Source organism: Chionomys nivalis, chromosome 23, assembly GCF_950005125.1.
Source record: "Chionomys nivalis chromosome 23, mChiNiv1.1, whole genome shotgun sequence".
NCBI lineage: Eukaryota > Metazoa > Chordata > Mammalia > Rodentia > Cricetidae > Chionomys > Chionomys nivalis.
In genome coordinates this window covers 19,643,577-19,650,265 of record NC_080108.1, presented here as the reverse complement: position 1 = coordinate 19,650,265, position 6,689 = coordinate 19,643,577, and the positions used below count along the sequence as shown (strand labels likewise).

General features: G+C 46.4%; 1 pseudogene; it reads right to left on the bottom strand.

The window, feature by feature from the left end:
- Positions 1-3,203: 3,203 nt before the first annotated feature.
- On the bottom strand, positions 3,204-4,205 carry LOC130865561 (actin-like; annotated as a pseudogene).
- Between the last annotated feature and the right edge of the window lie 2,484 nt (positions 4,206-6,689).

The following is a 6,689-nucleotide window of genomic DNA, read 5'->3' as shown; positions in this document are numbered from 1 at the left end:
CCGGGCGGTGGTGGCACACGCCTTTAATCCCAGCACTTGGGAGGCAGAGGCAGGTGGATCTCTGTGAGTTCGAGACCAGCCTGGTCTACAAGAGCTAGTTCCAGGACAGGCTCCAAAACCACAGAGAAACCCTGTCTCGAAAAACCAAAAAAAAAAAAAAAAAAAAAAAGAATAATAAAATTAGTCAGAAAGTGGTGATATACATCTTTAATCCCAGCACTTGGGGGGCAGAGGTAAGTGGATCTCCGAGTTCCAGGTCACTCTGGTCTACAGAACTAGTTCCAGGGCAGCCAGGACTACACAGAGAAACCCTGTCTTGGAACCCATGTTCCCACAAGACAGAAGAATAAGAAAGTTGGTAAGAATATGGTAGCATGAACACCACCGTCATGAACATTTTTTTCCATTGCTAAGGATGGAGTCTTGGTTGAGTATGTCTTACCACTGAACTACATATCAGCACCATCACGTCTGGCTATTGTTTTTGGAGATAGTGTCTCCTGTATCCCAGGCTGGCCTCAAAGTCACTATATAGTCCAAGCTGACCTTGAACCCCTGACCCCCCTATAAACACAGGAGGTTGTGTGGAGGAAAGGAGATATCTCATGCTCCACAATGTGTCTTTGCCTTTTACAGCTTGGAGAGAGAAAGAAGCTTTGTTGTAAGATGGGAGAGACGGTGGCTCATGTAATCCAGGCTGGTTTTGAACTCCTGAGCCTCCTGCCTCCCTCTCTAAAGTATGGTGACTATTGTGGGCCACCAAACTCAGTGTGCTGGCTGGTTTTGTGTGCCGACTTGACACAAGTTAGGGTCACCGGAAGAAGGAGCCCCAGCTGAGGAAATGCCTAGATAAGATCCAGCTGTAAGGCATTTTTTCATTTAGTGAACAATGGGGGAAAGGCCCTGCTCATGGTGGGTGGTGCTATCCCTGGGCAGGTGGTCCTGGGTTCTATAAGAAAGCAGGCTGAGCAAGGTAGGAGAAGCAAGTCAGTAAGCAGCACCCTTTCATGGCCTCTGCATCAGCCCTGCTTGAGTTCCTGTCCTGACTTCTTCAGTGATGAACAGCAATGCTGAAGTGTAAGCCAAATAAACTCTTTCCTCCCCAACTTGCCTTTTGGCCAAGGTGTGTTTGTTAAAGCAATAGAAACCATAGCTAAGACTCTCAGCATGTTTTTTTATATAGACTACAGCAAGTTCACGGAGGAGTCAGGAAGCCTGGGAAGAGAGAGGCCAAGGCTGGACACAGAGCCTTTTCCTTCCACAGGGCCAGATGCCTTTCAGGATGATTGGCTTTGGCTCTGGACCAGGTTTCTATTTACTGGGCAGGAACAGTTCCTAAGGGAAGAGATGGTATCTCTATTGGGTAGTTAGGGAGCCCAGAAAGGGCCCTGCTCACTGGAGGCTCCAACTGGGGAAGCTCAGCTCACTGGATGGATAGGAGGAAGGGAGTGCTGGAAAGGAGGAAGAGTGGAGAGGCCAGGGATGGCATCTGGAGCTGCCTGGGGAGGTGATGGGTAACCTTCCCCAGGGGACCAGTGACTCCCTGGTCGGGGAGATGGAAGGACCACTTTGCTTCTCTGTCTTTTGACTCCGATCAATTGCAAGAAGAATGAGAGGAAGGGTCCCCAGGGGCCTTCTGGTACGAAGTAATGATTGACTCACTAACCGAGACCTCCTGACCAGGCTGGCTGTTTGCCCATCTGAGCCCAGGAATGAGACAGCTGGCCTTGGCTCACGTTGGGAGAGGGAGGATCTAGGCAAGACTGGCCAAGAGGGCAGCCTGGAGGAGGTGATGCAGGAGTGAGATCTTGGAGGGATGAATAGGATTGGCTAGATGAACTACGAAACAGGGCACAGGGTGGGCAGCGCTGTGGGAGATCCTGAGATGCTCCCAAAGTTCCATAGGGAGAGCATAAGGTTGCCTGCGTTGGTTCTAGAAGCATTTGGTTGGAATTGGAGAGAGAAGCAGGGGCTCGGTTGCATTGGTCCTGGGCATCTCATCAGCCTTGCCAGGGGGTTTGGGTATTACCTTGAAGTCAAGAGGGATCCGCTGAAGGATTTGAAACAGGGTGGGCAACAAGTTGAATTGTGGCTTTCCATAAATGAGTAAGGAGAGTGAGAGAGAGGGTCTCGTTTTTTTCTGCAGCACTTTCATTTTTCTTTTAAAAAATGATTTACTTATTTATTTATTTATATTTATTTAACTTTATTTTATGTGCATTGGTGTGAAGGTGTCAGATCTCATGGAATTGCATTTTCAGACCATTGTGAGCTGCCATGTGGGTGCTGGGAATTGAACCCGAGTCCTCTGGAAGAGCAGTCAGTGCTCTTAACCACTGAGCCACCTCTCCAGCCCCCACTTTCATTTTTCTTTACACAGTGACATGTTGCTACATTGTTGGGGCTTCATGGTCTCACTGAACAGTAGAAAACCAAAATTTGTCATTTCTTAAATTGAGTACAAAAAAAACCTTATATAAATTAGAAGAATGAATACATTTCAGGTGTCAATGCAGACATTCCCAACTCAAGGCAAATAACAACCCATGGTGGCCAGGAGGGAAAACACCAGAACAGAAACTGGGTCCTAAGTCTCGGGAACATTTCCACCCTGTTAAACCGGTAAAACGGAAGTGGTAACTGGTTCAGGAACCCTTGCCAGCCTCGAGAAATCCTGGAAATCAGCAATCAGTTAATAACCTGCACAGATCACAGCACAGTGCTCACAGGTACCATGCTCACACAGATCCACCAGGCTGGGGATTTCTCTTTCACAGCATGCTGTCACCAGCCACCAAGTGGCTGAGCCACATGACTAGGAACTAAATCAAGATATGCACAAGGCATTAAACATATAGCAAGGGAACAGTTAACTTGAATATAAGGCCAAAAATCAGCAACAAGTTCTACAACCCAGTGCTGATATTGGATACAAGTTTCAAGGACAAATTTCTTCTCAAAGGCTTATTCCGGTTTCATGAGGCTAGCATGAGGTGTGTACATTTGCCAGGGCAAATTGATGCTTCAGAATCAGCTCGTGCCTGGCACCTGCTGGTCCATCTAGAAGCATTTATGGTGGACGATGGAGGGCCTGACTCGGTACACTCCTGCTTGCTGATACACATCTGCTGGAGGTGGACAGTGAGACCAGAATGGAGCTGCCAATCCAGACTTAGCGCTTGCACTCAGGGGGAGCAAGGATCTTAATCTTCATTGTGCTGGGTACTAGGGTTGTGACTCCTTCTGCATCCTGTCGGCAAGTGAAGCTGTAACCCTGCTGCCACGTCCCGGCCAGCCAGGTCCAGACTCAAGATGGTGGGGAAGGGTGCAGCCCTTGTAGATGGGTACAGTATATGTCACCCCATCACCAGAGTCCATGACAATGCCAGTAGTGTGTCCAGATGCATGAAGGGACAGCATTGCCTGAATGGCTACGTATGTGGCTGGGGTATTGAAGGTTTCAAACATTATCTGTGTCATCTTCTCTCTGTTAGCTTTGGGGTTCAGTGGGGCCTTGGTCAGAAGCACCAGGTACTCCTCATGGGCCACATGCAGTTCATTGTAGAAGGTGTGATGCCAGATCTTCTCCATGTCATTCTAGGTGGTGATAATACCGTGCTCGATGGGATACTTCAGGGTCAGGGATACTCCCTTGCTCTGGGCTTTGTCACCCATGTAGGAGTCTTTCTGACCCATGCCCACCATGACACCCTGGTGTGTGAAGTTCTTCTGTATATGTGTTGCTTTTATTGGTTAATGAATAAAGCTGTTTAAGCCAGTGACTTAGCAGAATAGAGCTAGGCAGGAAAACTAAACTGAATGCTGGGAGAAAAAAGGCAGAATCGAAGAGAAGCCATGTAGCCGCTGGCAGAGACAGATACACTGGAACCTTGCTGGTAGGCCATGAACCTCGTGGTAAAATAAAAAATAATGGAAATGGGTTAATTTAAGATATAAGAGCTAGCTAACAACATGCTTGAGCTATTGGCCAAACAGCATTGCAAACAATATAGTTTCTGAGTAATTATTTTGTGGTCTGGGCAGCCAGGAACGAACAAGTCCCCTCCTACTACAGTGCCCTGGTGCTGGGGGTGCCCAACGATTGATGGGAACATGGTCCTAGGGGCATCATCGCCAGCAAAGCCAGCATTGCACATGCCAGAGCCATTGTCAATGACAAGTGTGGCAATTTCTTCTTCCATTGCGATCAGTGAAGGACAGGGAGATGCAGCAGCGAAAAGACTCGCAGTGTAACCTGGTGGTGGAGTGTCTTGGTGGTCTCTTAAAGTCACTCCAGGGACTTGTCTAGGCTTAAGAAAATTATGATCAGGGTTAGGTGAGAGGCTCTGGGGTTGGGAACTATCAACAAGAGTGAATGCCACAAAAACTCATAGGATGCTCTGTTCTTTCCATGGTCGTGCCAAACAGTGCAGACAAGAGCAGTGCTAACTTGGGGGGGGGGTCACACTTTCTCAGAATAAACATATGGAAAGGAAATCCCCCAAACACCTGGGCCTTATAAGTGAATTCAAGTCAGATGTAGTTAGTTTCTCCTGGTGTGTAGCTAGAGGTCTAGAGGAACTGGGGTGAACTGCCCGATGTGGTCCTGGGTGTGCCTGCCTACCTGAAAGATCCCTTTCTGAATATTGAGAGAAAATGTATCTGGTTTCCATGTAAGGAGGTGGAGCCTTACATTCTGCACTTTCCCTAGGAGTCTATGCTCTTCTTCCTTGCAGGGAACATTAAAGAGCATCCATAAAAGACACGCTGCAAATTTTGTAGGCTGTAAAACTCACAGATGTATTTTCCCATCTTATTTTATGAGCATGTCTTTTTTTTTTTTTTAAAGATTTATTTATTATGTATACAATGGTCCTGCATGCATTCTTGCCAGAAGAGGGCACCAGATCTCATTATAGATGGGTGTGAGACATCATGTGGTTGCTGGGAATTGAACTCAGGACCTCTGGAAGAACAGTCAGTGCTCTTAACCTCTGAGCCATCTCTCCACACCCGAGCATGGGTTTTAAAGCCTTCACTGTGCCAGGCCACCCCTCCCCTGCACATGAACTTCCTCCTCAAGTTATGAGTTGTTTTGTGGACTCAGATGGAAGATCTCCAGTGACGCACAGTGATTTAACATCTGGAGCAGGTAGAGGCCATTGTTCCCATCCCCTGTAGATAGCAGATGTACGAGGTCCCTGCTTCTTCTGAAGGTAGCATGAATGCAAGCAGGCAGGAGCTTTCATGGTCCTCAACAATATCCAAAGACTTCAAGTGTCAAGAAAGACAGATAACATGAAGATGTTTAATTTGCAGACCCAAGTCCACATTGCACATCCTTCATCTGAAAATTCGGAATCTCGAATACTCTAACATTCAAGACTTTGAGCCATGAATAACGTACTTTACGTGTGGAAAATTCTACTCTTGACCTAATGTGATGTGTTGTGGTAAATGCAGGCACACTAATAAGATGATATGAAATCCCCTTGAGACCATGTGTGTACAAGGTGTATATGAACTCTAAGTGAATTTTGTGTTTAGACTTGGGTCTCATTCCCAAGATATCCCATTATGCATATATAAGTCTTCAAAAATCTCAAAAAAAAAACAAAAAAACAAAAAAAAAAACCCCACAAAACTTTGTTTGTTCTTCTGATTCCAAGTATTTGGAGAAAAGATATCCAGCTTATGTCACCAGGAGAATCCAGTCAGAGGAAGGGAGGGTGAGCAATCATGGTTTCTGGGGTAAAGGTCAGTGGAGGAGAGGCCACCGAGCATGTGTGAGGCCCTCCATATGCAAGACGGAAACTAAAACAAATCAATCTCAAACTACCCAAGTCACCATCACCAAAGAGCAAAATCCAGATGTCAGAGCTGGACAAAGCCTTCAAATTCATCTGATCCAGTTTATAAAATCTACACTTTGGCCATCAGGGCCAAGATCATGTTTGTGTCTTCAGTAAATGATCTCCAGGGAACTCTGATGCTGAAAGCAATTTTCTTCTTTCTCCCCTGGTCCCTCATGTAGCCAAAGCCAGCTTCATACTCAGGATGATCCTCCTGCCTCTGCCTCTTTAGTACCGAAACTGCAGGCATGAGCTACCATGCTGGGCTAAAAATAATTCTTTAATTAAAAAAAACAAAGTTGCTTTTTAAAAGTAGGCCAGTTAAATGAGACCCATTTGTTGCCTAATAATAGCTCTGAAGTTTTCTCCTGCCCTAAATCAGGAAACCTCATTAAAGAACAAGTTTTTTGTTACTAAGGATCTGCAGAGGACTTCCTGGTCACTCTTGCCTCTGAAGAGAGCAGCTCTGTCCCAGGCTCAGGCAGTGGTTTTTGGCCCTTCTCTGGATCTGGGAGAGATTAGAGTCACTATGGGATGCTCTTTATGTAGCTCCCCAACTCAACTGGACATCACTTCAGCTTTTCTGGAAGGGTAAAGAGGCTTCTGCATGTATTCCTCATTACCCGTGGTGTTTGAATGAGCCTAGAGCTTGGGCACATTGTCAGAAGTGAGGTGAATGGGGAGCTGTTGAGATAGCTCATTGTGCGAGGGGGCTTGCTCCCAGGCCGGACAAACTGAGTTCAATTCCTGGGACTGGTATGCTGGAAGGAAAGCCAATTTCTGCAAGTTATTCTCTCTCTATGTCTTTCTGTGTCTCTATCTCTTTCTTTCTCTCTG